General features: G+C 40.6%; 1 pseudogene; it reads left to right on the plus strand.

The window, feature by feature from the left end:
- The first annotated feature begins 2,086 nt into the window (after positions 1-2,086).
- Positions 2,087-19,357, plus strand: LOC115290540 (annotated as a pseudogene).
- The last annotated feature ends 346 nt before the right edge of the window (positions 19,358-19,703 follow it).

Raw genomic sequence — 19,703 nt, forward strand, 5'->3', positions numbered from 1 at the left:
GGGTTAAGAGGCATTCTACCCATAATAGCCTAAAAGAGAAGCCTTAGAAGTGGTGTTTTTTTGATGGTTCACTATCCAAACGCCTGTTAGCCTTTCCAAGAAACAGCACACATTAGAAAAAGCACATATTTCAAGGCATGATGGCTACCTTTTTTCCCCCAAATCTGTTGTTTTGCAGTAGAAAAATGTCAAAAGTCTGACTTTGAAAGTAAGAAAGTTCCCCAGGCTTCAAATTTACAAATTCAATGTAAAAAAAAAAAAAGGGTGGGTGGGTGGGGGAGAAAGCTTACATCTTTGGGGCTGAAAGTATGAAAGTGTAGAAAATGCCATCACATATATTATGATATTAATGAATTTGTTTTCAGAATCTATAATAGGGACCCTAAGAGCAGGGTGCTATCATTACGAACTCTTTCCTTTTTATTACTAATTAGACTTCTAAATGTGAGTGTAAATGTACCTCAGAGAGTATGTATTAAAAGTTGCATATGCATAAGAGATCATTTCAAATTCATCTTCCAACAAAAACTTCAACTTTGATATTTTCTCATGCTCCCATTTATACTACATTAATATAGTCTTTTGTATTTAATTTCTAAACTCCATTGTGATCATTCTATAAAGGTGTTTACTTTGGGGAACTGTCTGATAGCTTAATCCCAGATCAATAGGGCAACGGTCAAGTATTGCTAATTTAATGTATCCTATTATTACCAGTGATTCTTTCCCAGGTTAAACATATATTGCCTCTAATGTATACCAATGGAATTTATCTGATTTAGAGGCATATCCAAATCAAAAAATATATATGATACCTTTTACGCAGAGCTGAGGAGACATAAATAGAGTTTATATTCAATGGGGGCTTACAATATTATAATATTAGAAGATAAAAAGCTTTCAGATACTATCATATATTGATACCAAAATGCTTTATATGTTGAGAGTAATAAAATGGAACATAGTAAATTTCTGTAGGGTCAGTGAGATAAAAGACAGTTTCGCTTCAAGCGAGCTCAAAGTTATGATAAATAAAAATTGTCTCTTTATTTTAATATATATCCCAAATATAATCATTAAAGTTTTATAGCAACTTGCTATTGGTTTCAAAGATGATTAAGTTTGCTTTATAGTCTATTGAGTTAGTGGTTGACATGTCTCAATCAAGGCCTCATTTTTACAATGGTGGTTAACTCATTTATGCCTACCTTTTGTTAAAGTTTTATTTAGGTATAACTGACAAACATTGTATGTATTTAAGGTGTACACCTTGATGTTTTGACAAACATATATGTTGTGAAATGATTACCACAACCAACATATCACCTCACATAGTTACTATTTTTGTTTCTTGCTTTCTTTTCTTGTGTGTGTATGTGTAGAGAACTCTTAAGATCTACTCTCTTTAGCAAAATTCATCTCACACCTGTTAGCAAAATTCAAGTATACGGTACAATTTTTTAAACTGTAATAACCATGCTGTAAGCAGATCTCCAGAACTTATTCATCTAGTGTCCCTGAAATTTGTACTCTTTGATCAAAATCTCCCCATTTCTTCCTCCCCTCAGCCCCTGGCAATCACCATTGTACTCTCTGTTTCTATAACCTTGACTATTTTATATTCCACATGTAAGTCAGATCATGTAGTATTTGTTTTTCTATGTCTGGCTTATTTTGCTTAGCATGATGTCACCCAATTTTAACCATGTTGTGGCAAATGACAGGATTTCTGGACTCTCTATGGCTCTGTATGTATGTACCACATTTTTTTTTAACTGTTTATCTGTCAGTGGACATTTAGGTTGTTTCCATATCTTGACTATTGTGAATAATCCTGCAATGAATGTACAACTGCAATAGCAAAACAAAAACAAATAATCTGATTGAAGAATGGGCAAAGGAGCTGAATAGACACTTCTCAAAAGAAGACATAAATGGCCAACGCATGTATGAAAAAGGTGCTCAACATCACTAATCATCATGGAAATGCAAATAAAAACCACAATAAGAGATCATCTCACACCTGTTAGAATGGCTATGATCAAAAAGACAAATGATAACAGCTCTTCCCATGCCTAGTGCAGCTATGGCTCGTGGTCCCAAGAAGCCCATGAAGTGTGTAGCAGCTTTAACACATTGGATGCTGGATAAACTGACCAGTGTGTTTGTCCTTTGTCTATCTACTGGTTCCAAAAGCTGAAGGAATGTATCCCTTTCATCATTTTCCTAGGAAATAGACTTAAGTATGCCCTAACAGGAGATTAAGTAAAGAAGATCTGTATGCAGCATTTTATTATGACTTATTATGACTGATGGCAAAGTCCAAACTGATATAAGCTACTGTGCTGGTTTTATGGACGTTATCAGCATTCACAAGACTGGGGAGAATTTCCGTGTGATCTGTGACACCAAGCTTGGCTTTGCTATTGAAGTATAAATTGTGCAAAGGAGAAATACCTTGGTGGGGATGAAAGGAATCTGGTGACCCATGATGCTCCTACCATCTGCTATCTTGATCCTCTCATCAAGGCAAATGACACCACTCAGATTGATTTGAAGTCAGGAAAGATGGCTGATTTCATCAAGTTTGGCACTGGTAATCTGTATCTGTGTATGATGACCAGACGGCCTAACTTGGGAGAACTGGTGTGATCGCCTCCTTCTTTTGATAAAGTTCACATGAAATATGCCAGTGGCAACTGCTTTGACACCTGGCTGTCCAACGTTTCCGTTGTTGGCAAAGGCAAGAAACCATGGATTTCTCTTCCCCGTGGAAATGGCATCTGCCTCACCATTGCTACAGAGAGAGATTGGTGGCCAAACAGAGTTGTGAGTAAAATGGTCTTTAGGCGATGTGATTGGAAGTCTTTATACTTAATTAAAGAAAAGACAGCATGGGAAAAAAAAAAGACAGAGAATCACAAATGTTGATGAGGATGTGAAGAAGAGGGAACCCCTGTGTGTTGCTGATGGTAAGGCAAACTGATGTAGCCATTGTGCAACACAGTGTGGGGGGGTCCTCAAAAAATTAAAAATGGAACTACCTTATGACCCAGCAATTCCATATTCTAGGCATACCCAAAGGAGATGAAATCAGGATCTTGAAGAGATATCTACACCCCTGTGCCTACCGTTTTGGAGGAGGTGGTAATGAGAGCAAACCTTTATTGCATGACTGACAGTGTGCCAGGCACTGTTCTAGGCACTTTTCATATATTAATTAATATAATCCCCATTGCAGTCCTATGAAATAGATACTGTTAAGGTCCCTACTCTACAGAGAGGAAACTGAAACCAGTGAGGATAAGGTCACATTGACATGAAGTGGCAGAACCAGCTGCCTGGCTCAAGTCTGTGCCCTTGACCACCAGGTCATAGCAGTTTGACTCCCTGATTTGTCAACAATCTGGCTCTATGGACCAAACTTTTTTAGTATCTTGTAACTAGCTCAGGAAAACCCTATAGCAGTTTTCCTTGGCTGGAAGTATTTTAACCTATCAGAAGTCTTCTTTCCCATATTGTTGATGAATTTAGAGACCTATTATTCAAGGTTGAAGTCAGCTAGTATTAAAAATGACCACATAATTTATGGTGTTGATGGGATGTTTTAAAGAAGGAAATTAGATGTTATTAATAGTTACACACTTGGAAAGCTGAAAGAACCTGGACTATCCCAGGCAAATCTGGGCTTATAGATGTCCCACCAAAGTACCTAGAGGCCTGGGCGCTCAACTTTCCTTATAGCGCAAACATGAAAACAACTGGAAATTCTTGCCAAGTGTCTGGATGCCCTTGGAAAATGAGAGCAAATAATGTGTGCAAATGGAGTCACCTGAGTGGCCTCCTGTATTGTACATTGGAGTCCTCGGTAAACCTACTTTTCAGAAATGATCTAAACAAGCCTGGACTCTAGGCACCCTTAAAAACAGTCTTAGCCTTCCAGATTACCATGGGAAAACAGCTAAGAATCTTTGCAGGTGAGGTCTTGGGGGGTAGTGCTTCAGTCAGTTATGCTCTCTGCTCTCCTCCTTCCTGCCGCCATTGCCCACCACTCCCTGCTCATAGACTTGGACAGTTTCCTTAGTCAACTTAGTCATTGGTTACTAGGTGATAAAGAATACTAAGCAGCATTTCTCTTAACTCACTGTAACTGCTTACAATTTAGTGCAATGCTTGATACATGGTAGGTGCTTAATCCAGATTGCTGACTGACTGACTGACTGACTGACTGAATGAATGAATGTATAAATGAATGAACATGGGGAGGACACTTGCATTCTTGGCTTTGTTAACAGCAATAATGCACTGCACTGCTAATGGGATTACAGGTAGTGTTTTCACAGCCCTTCATGTTTTAGGGAATAGGTTATAAAATATTCTAACTGAAAGTCAAGTTGCCTATAAAAAGTAGAAAATCCACAATCTTTATGCCTGAGTGGCCTATTAGAATAGATTAATTCTGGTGGTATGGCTGCTAAGACAGCTATAATTTGATGATAATGTTTCTCATGTTCAAAATGTTGTTCCAACTTTGATGGCTGGAATTAGGAAAAGTGCAATTCCATAAATACATAAGCCTGACTACAGGATTTCCACCTTTCAACTTTTGTTGGTTCTTTCCTGCTTAGGATTTCCTTGGTCCTACTCCATTCCTGCCTTTTCTTGGAGTCCTGGTCAAGCTTATCTTCTTTTGTGTTGCATTTCTCCACCACTATCCATATTTCCTCCACCTGAATCCTGTAACACATTTTGTCAGCTCCATTGTGTAAAAGGCACAATACATGTAGTTCAAATTGGTAGGCACACATTTATCTCCATAATAAGTTATGTAAGAATTTTTTAACAGATTGGATTATATGTCTTTGTCTTGTCCCTGCTTACTGATAGATGTATGTGATGTAGAATTAATTCTCACAGTTGCTTTTAATATAACAAACCATTAGGTAGCAAAGTTTTGAGGGGGGAAAGAATTTTAGCCATCACCTACTTCTATTAGAAGCTATATGTATCTACCCAAAAGAACCAAATAATTGTGAATGCTCAAATAGGCTTAGATCAGTAGCAAGAATATTAATAAAAGACATGAGGACTTATGTGTTATAATTGTCTTATAAATAGTAGTATATGATTGTTTGGTTTATAGTGAGCACTGCATTGATAAAGTTTCTCTTAATGACTAACCAGACATGTGCATAAGTAATTTACATTTGCAACCTTTATTATGAAAGTAGATAAATGCAATTGTGCATAGCAGTTCAAGGCAGCATATGTGTGGTTAATCAGAATGATGTAGACAATAGGTGATATAAGAATCCTGGTAAGTGATCACTATGAATTTTTAAGTTCTTTCCTAGCGCTAAAGCAATGCTTAAGGATGTAATGACTTTTTCCAAATACCCACTTAATGATAGAAGGATGAGCTATTTGTATTGATTATAGCGCACTAAGCACAGCCCTAGTGTTCTAAGAGTTGAACATCCCCCATGTGAGTCCAACATATACCAGGATGCAAATGAAAATAGCTTGCTGGTTTTTTCCTTTGGTTCTCCAGTTCTAAGTGAGAAGGAATAGATGACTCAGGCACAAGGGTGCTTGTTACTTTACAAAGGCCACATGTGGAGGCTTCCCAAGTCCCAGGGAAGTGTTCTTCCCTTTAGTGTGTTACCTAATGAATTCACATTTTTTAAAAAAAATGTCTATTTATTTATTTTGAGAAAGAGAGACAGAGGAAGAGAAGAAGCATGGGGAGGGGCAAAGAGAGGGGGAGAGGGAGAGAATCCCAAGCAGACTCCATGCTCACTCAGCACAGAGCCCCATATGGGGCTAGAACTTATGGAACCTTCAGATCATGACCTGAGATGACATCAAGAGTCGGATGTGTAACTAACTGAGCCACCCACATGCCCTGAATTTACATTCTTTTAATGGGTGAGATACACAGAGGATATTAGTCAGAAGATGAACTTCCATGTTTTCCCTTCTTGTTGTCCTCTTGGTAACCATCCCTAATCGGTGATAGAACTTAAAACATAGGGTGGTGGTAGTGGATGTTATCACAATCCTCCTGGTACCAGCTCCTCATCACTTGCCACATATAGGTGCTTGTAAATATTTGCTGGTGCAGCCGATAAAGAATTTCTTTTTAATTTTAATGTTTAGTTTTGAGAGACAGAGAGAGACAGTGTGAGTGGGGGAGGGCAGGGATAGAGGGAGACTCAGAATCCGAAGGAGGCTACAGGCTCTGGGCTGTCAGCACAGAGCCCAATGCGGGGCCTGAACCCATTAACCGTGAGATCATGACCTGAGCTAAAGTCAGACACTTAACCAACTGAGCCACCCAGGTGTCCCTGAAGCATTTGTATTGAGAAGAAAAGTGATTTGGTAAGGTGAGAGTGAAAGGCGTGTCTTCTCTAATTCTTCCGAATGCTGTGGCAGGGAGCGGCAAGACACATCCTTTCTGGGCATAGAGAAGTTGTCTCTGTTGAGTCGGTAAACAGAGAATGTGGGTGTTCAGGTGTGCTGGCCCATCAAGTTTATGAAAATGAACGATATATTCAGAGTATTACCTGGTGATGGGAAAAAGATGATGCAGGGATATGTTACATCTCTCTCTCTCGCTCCCTTTTAAAGTTTATTCCTTTTATTTTGTGTGTGTGTGTGTGTGTGTGGGCAGGGTAGGGGCAGAAGGAGAGACAGAGACAGCGCAGAGCCCGATACGGGGCTCAATCCCATGAACCATGAGACCATGACCTGAGCTGAAATCACGAGTCAGATGCTTAAATGACTGAGCCACTCCAGTTCCCCACATCTCTTTAAAAAATTATACCCATATAGCAATTTTATAAATTCTTTTGTCAATTTTACGTATCACTCTTCCCAGTGACAACTGGGGATTTTAAGCATATTGTTCTTACCTACATGATCATGATGAATAGAAGCAAATTAGACATATTGCTCCATGTAGCAGGCAGTATTGACCTATTTTAAAATGCATTATTGGACCAATTTTAAAACAGAAGAATCAAAGTAATTGATTGGTGGCTGTGTGAATGTTGCTTCCATCAATATTCAAGTGTATTTTGAACTCTGTATGCAGGTAACAGAACCTAATTGAAGTCACATAAGCATGACTTTTGATGCAACAAAACGAGATATTCTGAAGGGCAACTTTTTTTTTTATAGTTTATTTTCAGGTTGGTTTCCATAAAACACCAAGTGCTTGTTCCAACAAGTGGTGAAGGGCAAATTTTAAAGCCATGACATTTCAATATTTCATCCAAATCAAAATTAAAAGTCCTTCCTGACATTAGCATAAAATATTATTTATTCATCTCTTTAAATAATTTGTCAGGGGGTGCCTGGGTGGCTTAGTCGGTTAAGCGGCCGGATTCGGCTCAGGTCATGATCTCACAGTTCGTGGGTTCAAGCCCCACGTCAGGCTCTGTGCTGACAGCTCAGAGTCTGGAGCCTGCTTCGGATTCTGTGTCTCCCTCTCTCTCTGACCCTCCCCTGCTCGCGCTATCTCTCTCTGTCTCTCAAAAATAAATCAAAGACATAAAAAAAATTTAAATAATTTGTCAGGTAGGTTACTCTTACTTTGAGAATAATATGTTTTAGAAAATTTTCCAACATGAGTTTGGAGAATAACAAATACCTAAAAACAATGATAGGATTGCCCACATTTTAAGTGATCATTTTGGCAGGCTTTCTAAGAATCACTATTTTATTCTAGATGTTATATAAAATATTCTAAATGAATGCATGCTTATTTCTACTGCATTTTGAATGACCGCACTTCTAACATATTATGGAATATATCTTAATTTCCTTATGATTCTCAAATTACTTTTGCTTAAAAGTAACTAAGCAAATTCCTCATGATTTTGGCTCATCATTTCATTTGGTTAAAGAGAAAATCAAGACATACCCGTTTGCATGTGTCCAGTTGTTTTTTTTTTGTCCACCCAGGCACAGAACAGTCATGACATTGATTGAGAGATGGAACCAAGCTCACACGAATTGCATGTAACATTTAGGAAAATTCTCCTCTAATGAAAGTTCACGGATTACTGTTGTGGGTGCCTTGCTTCTCAATTGCCTCTATCTCGTTTTCATGGTTGAGAGAAACTCCTCTTTCTCAAGCAGATTTGGCAGAGCCCATGGCAACATCATTGACATATTAGTCTATTTGCTGATCTCTTAAAGCTCAGTGCATCCTGATGGGAGTCATCCAAAACATTCTTCTCCACCTTTCACTTAACAAGCATAATAACAAATGAATATTTAAAGTAACAGCAAATGTATTAGCTGGAAACAAATAGGTTTCATTTGTAACAAGTGCACACAGGTTAATTAACAAGAAGGAGCTTTTGTTTTGAAACAGGCTTCCCGATGCTGGGGTGGGGGTGGGGGGGTAGGTGCTGTTAAGGGCCACTTGAGCTCCGTAGGATAATTATCAAGTTCCAGCCTGTTCTTCCGTTGGCTAACAAAGTGCTGCCCACTATTTGCCTAAACCTATAAACCATCATCTGTGATCCTTAGCAGCAATTAAGTAACATACACTTCCTCAGCTGAGATTTGGGAAAAGAAAAGACATGCGGTAGGATTTAAGGAGCCAGATGGATATTTTTGAGTGGCAACTTTGAAGGCCACTTTTTCTCTTTTTTAAAAAAAATTTTTTTAATGTTTTATTTATTTTTGATACAGAGAGACAAAGCATGAGAGGGGGAGGGTCAGAGAGAGAGGGAGACACAGAATCCGAAGCAGGCTCCAGGCTCTGAGCTAGCTGTCAGCACAGAGCCTGACGCGGGGCTCAACCCACAAACGTGAGATCTGACCTAAGCCAAAGTCGGAGGCTTAACCGACTGAGCCACCCAGGTGCCCCGAAGGCCACTTTTTCAATCACAAAGCATTGGGCAGAGCATATTTGGCATTATGTGGCAGAAGAGATGCCATGGTACTTTTAAAAGAGAAACTACAATGGGCATATAGAATAGTAGATGTGGTGCGTATTTGAACCCTTGACGTGTTTAGCAGGTGTAATAGAATAGAGAGACCTAAGTCATCTCCTTAGAGCACTAGTGAGCCGCTTTTTTCCCTACCATTCCAGCTCCCCCCTCCACATTTGAGGAGGGGCTATGAAGAACATGGTGGAAATTCCCCCAAAATTTGGGGGTGAAAGTCTAACCAATATGCAACAGTTCCTCCAGGGCAGGAGTTACTAATTAGTTCTGCAGAAAAAAAGAAAAAAGAAAAGAAAGAGAAAGATAAAAAAGAAAAAGCTTATTACTGAAAATGATACATCAGCATAAAAAGTAATTTTAGACTGAGAAATCGCCTTCTACCACAAACTAATTGATCTAGAAGTTTCAAGGATGTCACGTTTAAAATAACTTCTGCAGGCACAGCCGTACTTCCAGGAGCTATAAACCTTACAAAGGCACCGTAGAGTTCCGTTAATTGTCTGGCTCGAAGAATCTCCAAAACTTGCAGAAGCTCTTGTTTTTCTAGTGAAGGATCTTCTGGGCATTTAGTTGCCTACATTACACAATGTTGTCTAACCGCTTTGCATAATTGCTAGGGCTAAAAGGCTGTTCCTCGACATTAAGAAACACAATTATAAATGTATGAGTCTCCCTCAGTCAGAAGGTACCAATTTTCCCCATGCCCAAATAACAGCATTTACAAATGTTTTCACAAATCGTGGGAGGCGACCGCTGCCTGCGTTCTAATGGAGGAGGAGGTCGAGCGCCCCGGAAAGAACAAAACCCACCCAGGACCTTCATCAGGCCCTCCCGAGTGAGAGGGGCCCCTTGGAAAACTGCACCGGGCTCGACCCCTCTTTTGTACTTCCCCAGGTTCCCCTGCACCTCTGCCACTTTCCTCCGGATTTATTATTTTTTAATGAATTATTTAAACATGGCCATTTCACATCTGCAATTAGTTTTCAAAGAAAAGGCAACCGGAGAAAAGCACCACAAGTTAAACGGTTTGAGAACAGCTCCAGTTTGGGCAGGACACAAAAGGCCCGTCCCTGTGTCAGAGCTGCTTTTGGCGGTGGCTTCCCACTGCCTTTTGTTTTAAGTCCTTTAGACTCTGCCATGCAGACTGAGCCTTGTTTCCATCAGAGAGGAACACAGATATCAGAGCGGCGCTGTTCTAGGTTCTGCCTGTGCTCCTTTTGTGTACGCAGATGGGAATGGACGGGAATTAATGGATAATTTCAACAGACTGGGAAAAAGTAGCCTATGGAGGATGGTCGTTTTTTCATGATCATTAAGGAGTAAACAATCTACCAAAGAATGGAAATGCTCCTACCACTAACCACTTGGAAAAATGCAAGTGCCTGATGACTGTATCCTTCCCCCATTAGCCAGCAGCACCCAGTCCTGTCTGCAGGGAATAGCCTTCTAAAATCACAGTATCCTGGTCCCGAATTTCTCATCCCCAAAGTGTTAAGCCAGACCAGAAAGCAAGAGATTGTCAAAATCATCTTTCTGCTCTCAGGCGTGGCTACACTCCGCTGGAACTCATCACGTTGTATGATGATACAACACAAAGTGTTTTCTCTATGAGACTGGAAACTTCTTCCAGGCTAGGAGCTGAAGCCCAGTCATTTGTTATCCATAGAGCCTGACATATAACAGATCTCCCAAAATATTGTTACAGGGATGGATTAAAACTGCCAGTGTGCAAAACGTATCTCTCTTAGAAAATCTTTGGGGGGAAAAAGAACTTTAAAATTTACTCACCAATTCTTTCTGCCCATTTGATATTTCGCAATAGTCCCTCTGGGAATATTCTTTATAGCTAAACAAACTTCATTGTTATCAGCCCAGTAGAAGAATTACCTTGAAAATCAAGTTTTCTAAAATGTCTGTGGACTCAACAGTGCTACTCACATTGAAAATCAGGAAAAGTCATTAATCTCTTATATGGGTTAAAGGCAAATTGCTAAAATACATGAATAGGAAGAGTTATCTTCGATATAACATTACATTCATTTAAGATTATGAATTAGCTTCCCTTCTCCAGGTCCTCAATCAAAGTTTGCTACTAAGACTTTGACAACAATATTACAAAGTCAGTTTTGTCAACCAACTGACAAATACAGAAGCAGAACCCCAGGGAGGCTGGATGACTTTCCCAAGGTCCCACAGCACAGAAAGGGAAGCGCAGAGGGCCCAGGGCACTGGGCTACACCAGGTGTCAATGGTCTGTGTCTAGACCTGGGCCACTGAATCACATTTCTCCCCTGTGATTGAGCAAACTCTGTATTAAGGTTGGACCTTCCCTGCCTAATTTAGAGGTCTGAACCCACAAGTGATTAGTGACCTTGAGTACATTAAGTCCAATGGGAAGGGTGGCACCAGGCCCAGATCAGACCCCCCCATCTCCTCCGTAGTGAGGTAGAGTACCCATGTCACAGTCTGCGAGGTCACTCAGGCACAAAATGGAAATGAACAAGATGCTGGGACACTTTAGATTCTTCAGGAGGAGGCCTCAGCAGGACCCTTTCCTCAGCACCTCGAAATGACTTGTGACCTGTAGCAAGGGACAGAGTGAGTCCTGTCCCCACATCTGCCATCCTGGGCCCAGTGTAGGGGACACCGTCACCCCTTCCCAACACTTTCCTTGGGATGACCAAGTTTTAGTTTTATCCTCACATAAGAGGATATGGTGGGAAAGCAAGACAAATTCAGTAGGCTCAATTTATTTATTTTGATTATTTTTTTAATGTTTATTTTTAAGAGAGAGATAAAGAGTATGAGTGAGGTGGGGGCAGAGAGAGAGGGAGACACAGAATGCAAAGCAGGCTGCAGGCTCTGAGCTGTCAGCACAGAGCCCGATGGGGGCCTCGAATCCACAAAGTATGAGATCATGACCTGAGCCAAAGTTGTATGCTTAACTGACTGAGCCACCTGGGCACCCCTCAGTAGGCCCAATTTAAATTTGCCTTATTTGCTAGTAAAGCAAAATGAAAGTGATGTTTCTAAAACTGGACTTAAAACCAATGGCTGATTTGACAATTATGTGGAATACTTAGTAACTTAACCATTACTGTTCCTTTATGCACTGACAAAGCTATTAAGGGGTAGAATACTTGAAATAAAATAAAATAAAATTTCAGAAAGACTAAAAGCTTCTGGCTGGTGTATGTGGACTAAAGGGAAAGCAGCAGTCCACAGACTGATGATCAGAAGAAGCCAGTGCTGCAGTGGGTGCCAGCCACAAGTGAGAACACTTTTGCCAACAGTCTGGAAAAGAAGGATGGCAGTGGGGACTGGGGAAAGGCAGTAGCAGTGCAAATGCAAAGAATAAAGGAATAAAAATTATGTATGTCTACTTAAAAAGGTAACTAACTTGATGGAATATATGGGAAGTGGGACAAGAAAAGGGAAGAATAGTAGCTCGAATTTTCTAATTATCAAACACCTGCAAGTCAGGGGTGCCTGGGTGGTTCGTTGGGAGAGGAATGACTTAATCTCAGGGTTGTAAGTTCGAGCCCCATGTTGGATGTAGAGCTTACTTTAAAATCTAAAATAAATTTAAAACCCAAATCATTATTTATTTAGTTCATTACAAGATCCATAAATACCCTAAATTTCAAATCAATTCATTCACTCACTTTTCCACTCCTAAGTCTCTATTTCTGGAAGTAGCTGAGGTTCAATGAACTGTGGAGTGGATTTGACATGAGTCTGAGTGTAACGACCAAGGGGCCAACAGGCACCACCATGTTGACCACACCATGGATGGAGAAAGACCACTTACTGCTTAAGGAGGGCCATGTATTGAAGTCTAAGAGTGAAGGGAGGAAGAGCAAGAGTCACCAATGTGTCACTATTACCTGCATTTTACTGCAAGGACACTGAGCCTTAACGTGGTCACCTTGCCTTATTTGTGTTGCTAGGAAGCAGCAGCTTGAGGACTGAAATTCAAATTTTGCCTGTGAATTTCACGGAAGTATGTATTAGAGAAACCTATGATTTCTTTAACTGCCAAATGAATTCCAGAAAAGTCCCCTCTGGTCTCACTCTCCCAGTCCACTCTTCTTTCTTGAGTGGCCTCTGAGAGCTCCTAACCTAATGCTACGTACACAGTAGGTGCTCTGGTTGAAAAACACATTATTTTCCTTGAGAAAATCCAAACTACCTTGAGTATTTTCCCCTTGCTGATTCTTACAATGAAAATATACTTCAAAAAATAATGATAATATGTGAATTTAAACAGTGAAAATTATATTCCATACAAGATAGCTTTCAAACACCATGAAATAAAATACTACAGTATGAAGCACTAGAGGCTATTAACCTAATTAGTGTACTAAGCATGAAATATAAATGATCATACTATATTGTGAAAAAAATAATTGAAAATAATGGCTAACTACATTTCAGAATTATACAAATGATACAATTATTTTATCTTATAAATGTTGAGATGACAGGAATATTGTTAAGTAAATGGATTAAAAAGATGAGTTTCAGGGAATCCTATAATTTTAATATTACCTGCTAGAATTGGGCATAAAGCTTTGAGTGCAGTTTAAACTGGCTACTTTGGTTAGGAGAGGCAAAGTTTGCCTTCCATTATATGGTGGCATATTTCGAGTACCTTCTCCTTCTAGCTTAATAAGGACAGCAGGCTTAGGAGTTCTGGGGAGAGGTTAAGAAGCACAAATAAATACCAGGCAGACCAACTACAACTTACAGAGGTCTTGAACATGGCTCAAATTTAAATTATAGAAAGCAGGAAGAAAAAAGCCACAGAGACTACAGAATGGAAACACTCTGTCAGAGCAAAAATCAAATGTTTCTGATCATGTGCTCCTCAAACCAGTATGGCATCTGACTTCAAAAAGTCATTCAGTGAGTAAAAGTCAATTGACCAAGGAAAGAATTACAAAGGGAGCCTGAGCAACAGGGGCTCTTCTAACACGTAAATCTAAGCATGATCTTTCAGTGGTTTTCCATCACCAAGCTTTAGAACTCAAATGCTCTTGCGGGATAAACATGGTGTGCTCCAGCCCCTGCTCGGTGGGCAGTCACACCCCCCACCACTGAGGTGGCATCCTACAATAATGGGTTCTGGAAAGACCCCTCTACAACTGCACCCCTGTTTCCCCTCAATGTCTTCAATCTCCCCCTGATTCAGATCTGCAAAACTCCTCCTGGAAGCTGTCCATGGTACCATTTTGTCCAAGCCCTTGTTTGTCCACTGTGGAGGCACTTTGATATATAGTCCACTGGAATTCTCTCCGTGGGCTGTAGACTGGAAGCTGAGTTCACAGGGTCAGCCTGCACCTTAAAAGTTATTTGAATGAAAGAAGGAACAGAGTGTTGGCAAGAAGAGAAGAGAAAGTATGGAGCTCAAATAGGCCAGAAAGCTGATTTGCAGCTGATTGTGCAAAGACGGTCCTCTGAGAAGATTCGCTTTCCAAATTCCACCCTCTGTGCCTGAAGTTGCTTTTAACCAAAAAGCAAGTTAGTCTCTAGTACTAACTTGCTTTTTGGTTAAAAAAGTTAGAGTTACTTGTTATTTGGCCCTTTATGAGCTGAGAGAAATGGCAGATTTGTCAATATTTTGTTGACTTTTAGAGGCTTTTTCCTTTGAAAATGTCAGACTTGCAGAAAGACTGCAAGGAAAATACAAAGACTTCTCATATGCACAATTGTCTAGATATTAGCATTTACCACTTTTTTAACTGAGTAATTTAAGAGAAATTGCAGAGATGAAGTCCCTTTACCTCTAAATATTTCAATTTGCATTTCCTAAAAGCAAGAAGTTTTCTTAGGTAACCACAGTACAATTAACAAGATCAGGAGCTAGACCAACACCAAGACAGTGCTCTTAGCTAATCTACAGATACTTAGTCAGATTTGCCAATTGACTCAATGCCTTTCATAAGAGAGAGAATCCAAAGCCACGTACTTTGTTCAAGCCATCCTGCCTCCACTCTTCTTTAACCTGGAACAGCACTTGAGTCTTTCTTTGTATTTCATAGCACTGATGTTTTGTGAGTGAATTCAATTATCATTCAGAACATCCCTCATTTAGGGTTGCCTTGATGTTTCCTCCTGAATTCTGGATTTCAAGCTTTTGTGGCAGTATCATGGGAAGGAGTGCTAAATTCTCCTCGGTGCTTCATCTCAGGAAGCACAGACTAGATCTGTGTTTGCTGGTGGTGTTAACTTTGATTACTTGGCTATGGGGAGATTTACCACGTTCCTGCACTTTCAAGTTCCTATTTCATCCTTTCTAATGAATTCTATAGAGAGATACTAGAAGATTATTTAATAATCATCCTCTTACTTTCACCCACCACTCTCAGTGTCCATTAGGACACTTCCCTGAATCAGTTACTATGCTGACAGCTGCCAAATGGCGAGCTTCTAATTTCATGACTTCCAAGGGGCTCTGTCTGCATCATCTGTTCAGTCTCACACTTTACCCTCACTGTTCTTTTTGTGGGGGTACCCTTTAAAAAACCTATCTCAGTAGATTTTAATCTTCATAATCAAACTTTAAATAGAGTAAATCCCAATATTAATTTAGGACCATGAGCTACCACCTCCAAAGCTAGCTCCAGTTTTTTAAATTAAACCTGCATTTTCTTTTTTTTCTAACTACTCCTTTCTTGATCATTTTACTCGTAGATTCAGAAGTAGTTCAATTTGCAAAAATATTACAGTTTCTGACAACATAGGTGTTGTGAAATAGAAAGTTGCAGAAGTCATCCGGATCATTACAAACTTTACTTCTTTCTGTTGGTAAAAGTAGGACTACCTCTCTGTTTCATTCTTGGGGCTAAGAGAGTGTGGGTGGGTGCAGAGTGGTGAGCACTGGAGGGTGGGCGGTGGAGTGGCATAGGGCTGCCTGCCCAAGGAATCTTAGAAGTCTACACTGATAAAATATAAAGAACAATTATTCAACTAGGCTTATTTTGTCTATACAAACATATTTGCCTCTATGGAAGCATTCACAAGGTTCCTAGCATTTAAGCATTTAACCTCAAGGGCTAATTTTGATGAAGACATAAACTCCTTAATTAAAGCAAGGAGGAAAAAACCACCTTCCCTTCGTGACTCTTTTCCAACACTAGCGCTTCATATGTGGCTATGGCAGATACTCGCATAAAATGGGTGGTCAGGGTCCTCCCAAAGTCCTCTTGTCGGGATGCCCTGGTGCGGTGGCAAAGGTGTGTCCATGCTGAGCTCACCTCTCCAGCCAAGACTCCCAAGGCCATGACTCCATAACTGATCCAACAGAAACTAGGAAGGCATTTCAGCGGGACGTAATTCCCCAAATCGCCATTTGGCCACAAGGCGTGTCAGCAGTTGTCCGGAAATTAGCTTCCATGTTTACTTGTTTTGCAGCTTTGTAGGCACCGCGGCACAGCCCCCATCCACTCTCCCTGACCAGCAGACGCCTTGCCATGTTTGCTGGGCCTCCATGTCTGCCACTCTAAGAAGTTCCCAAAGTGGCACCCAGGGAGAAGACGGGCAACCGAAGGCTCCTGCTCGCACGCCTGCCTTTCCTGCCTGTGCGCGGCTGGCCTATCATATACCATTACAGCTGATCAGGCTTAAAAGGCAAACTCCGATTTTCAAGCAGAGCAGTCACTGGAGTACATTTATGGATCGTGTTCTCATTCCAATACAGTTCCCAGGGGACAGAGTGCATAGCACAAGTAACGTATCTGCTGCCTCCCTTCAATATAAGTTTTGCATAAAACAGAAACGCTAGTCTGTAAACAATATGAGTGCCTGTCATGCACATGGCAACCAGAAGGTGGCGCGGTCTCAACATTGACCAAGCGTTCTCCGCTTCACTGTTGAATCCAAGCAAATGTATTTGTGAAGATAAGTGCTTCGTGCACTGTGTACGTTCGTCTACGCATTAGTGTCTGGCCACACTACGTACACACAAACCCCTTCCCATGCCTAGAGAAAGAACTCTTTGCTGGTTTCCATTTTCTTTTTATCCCCTCCCCTTTTAAATTAATTCTGCTTTGCTTTATGCATTGGAAGACTTGAATATTCCTCTTTCCTTATCTTCCTATTAGAAGCATTTGGTTAATGAAATCTAAATGGAGCCTCATGCTTACATCTTATTTGTAACAATTTTCGTCATATAAGGAGGATCTTACTTGTATATTCATTCATTAAGAGTTGAGTTCAACTGGTAATTAATTCTTTGGTCACAATTAGCAAACTAGGGACACACATAGAGTGATGTGCATGCGTGCATGCGTATATTTAAAAAGGGCATTCTAAATTTCAGATGTGTTAAATATTGCATTTATATCTCAGATTCCATTATAAGGAAAGAACATGGCCGAGAAAATCACTCGTATTTTTCTTTCAGAAAAGAGACATGCCTTTGTGTTTTATGAAACAGAGTTCATTAAAGTGCATCAGCGGCTTTAATAGTAAAAACAAGCAATGCTTAAGCAAGTTGTCAGCATTTCACAGCAACTTGTGAATGCTGGCAAATGGGCACAATTTTGATACTAAGAAAGTTCCCTTCTCAAGGCCACTAACATGAACTTTCAGAGGATAGTCACCGTCATTTGTGAATGAAACAAATGTGCATTTTCTTGATGTCCTTTCTCGTGTGTATGGTTTCTCTCTTAGTCCCTTAGGTGAGAGGTCCAGATTGAAAATGACCTCCCATTTTCTGATAGTCTTCTGTAAGCTCTCTTTTCTTATTACTCTTCTGTGCTGCCACCCCCACCCCATCCCCACAGATGGGAATTTCTCTCTAAGCTCTTCCTTTAACTTGGCCTTCGAGGCATTGCCTCCTTCTGCCCCCACCATCTGGCAGCCTCCCACCCCCTACACCCCTGCGCAATTTCTCCCTTCTTCCCAATATGCCTGTCAGGATGCTTATTGGAAGGTGTGGCTCTTTCTGAGAAGCTTACTTCGCCCTTACATAATAGGCAGCATCCAAAATTAATTGAGCCAAACTGCCATTCAGTCTTGTAGAGTCCAAATAGCAACACAGGGAAAATAATGTACATATTTGATAATAGCACAAATCCAGAGGCAATGACTTGTTCGTGTGCGCATCCCATCTGATGATTCAACCAAGCACTCCCTCAAAAAATAAGTCACTAATCAGTCAGATTCTAGATACTTCTCTTCTCAAAATATGAAGAAAATAGGCTTATGTGAAGCCAAGTGGGTGAAATCTGTAACTATAGCAGCTCTTTCATTTTGGGATATTTTTAAAAACCTATTTAATAAGTATAAACAGGTCATTCCTCAGAGAGCCCAAAAGTTTTATATTATCTGTCCTAACCTCAACCTGCCATGCATTAAAATCAATAATGGCATTTTCATGGGGCACCTGGGTGGCTGATTTGTTGAGCCTTGACTTCAGCTCAGGTCATGGTCTGACGGTTCCTGAGGTCAAGCCTGGCATCTGGGCTCTCTGCTGTCAGCACGAGCCCACTTCAGATCCTCTGTCCCCTGTCCCCTTCTCTCTCTGCACTTCTTCTGTTGGCGTTTTCTCTCTCAAAAATAAGTACACATTTAAAAAATAATAATGGAGAGGCACCTTGGGTAGCTCAATTGGTTGAGTGCTGATTACGGCTCAGGTTCATGAGTTCGAGCCCCACTTTGGGCTCTATGCTGACAGCTCAGAGCCTGGAGTCTGCTTTGGATCCTGTGTCTCCCTCTTTCTCTGCCCTTCCCCTGCTGTGCGCTCTCTCTCTCTCTCTCTCTCTTAAAAATAAAATAAAAAGCATTAAAAATTAAAAAATAATAATGGCATTTTTTGCTTGCTTTCAGTTCCATTTCTACTCATGCCATAAAGACGAGAAATAAAAGTTTAACCTCATACTAGCTCTCTGATATTTTGATGTCCCGTCAAGTCCTGGACTACCCAGCATATGCCCGTTCTGGCACAGATCAGAGAATGGCAAGCTCAGGAGATGCCATATGGCCAAGAGCCTGCCTGTTACACTGGCCGTGCTGGGGCCTCAGGTATCCCCAGCCAGCCTTAGATTTGGTCTTGGTCTCAAGGTCCAAAACTGAATTGTAAGAAGCCCCCTGGGAGTGAAAGTCCAATCCATGTAAGGCTGTAAATAGTTACGTCAATCTGGAAATGTTTCAAGAATCCACATTAATTGAACTGCATTGTCATACTGTCAGATCAATCACGAATTAAAGCCATTTTCTGCTCTGGGACAAGCAGTGAAGTGAATACTGTTTTCTTCTGTAGGGGCAAAGTGGCGACAATTCCGCTCTCCTCCTTGGCATGGCCCGGGGTTCTTCAGGATCCTGGAAGTTTTCTTCCGCAAACTTGCTTAACGCCAATAGACACATCGCCCATAATGGATGAAGGGTAAAGTTTCATTCATTTCCTGGCATACGGTAGGTGCTCAATCATTTCAAGGTAAATGTATTCTTGGGTTCTTAAAGCTAAATGTGGAGGTGAAATTTCATCCTGAAACTTCTCTTCTGCACCCTCTTTTCCCTTCCCCATATCTTAGACATTCTGGCTTTCTACTTATCCACAGTGTCTACCTTCGAAGTCACCCCTTCTCTCTTGGGGGGCTGGGGTGGGGTATGAGACCCTGGCTCACAACAAAGGTCAACTGACGTTTCATACTGCTTCCTTAATGAAGCATAACAATTCCAATCAACTAAATTTAGACTCCGGAATAGCAGAATACTACCAATTACACAGTACTA

Source organism: Suricata suricatta, chromosome 4 (genome assembly GCF_006229205.1).
Source record: "Suricata suricatta isolate VVHF042 chromosome 4, meerkat_22Aug2017_6uvM2_HiC, whole genome shotgun sequence".
In the NCBI taxonomy this organism is placed as follows: domain Eukaryota; kingdom Metazoa; phylum Chordata; class Mammalia; order Carnivora; family Herpestidae; genus Suricata; species Suricata suricatta.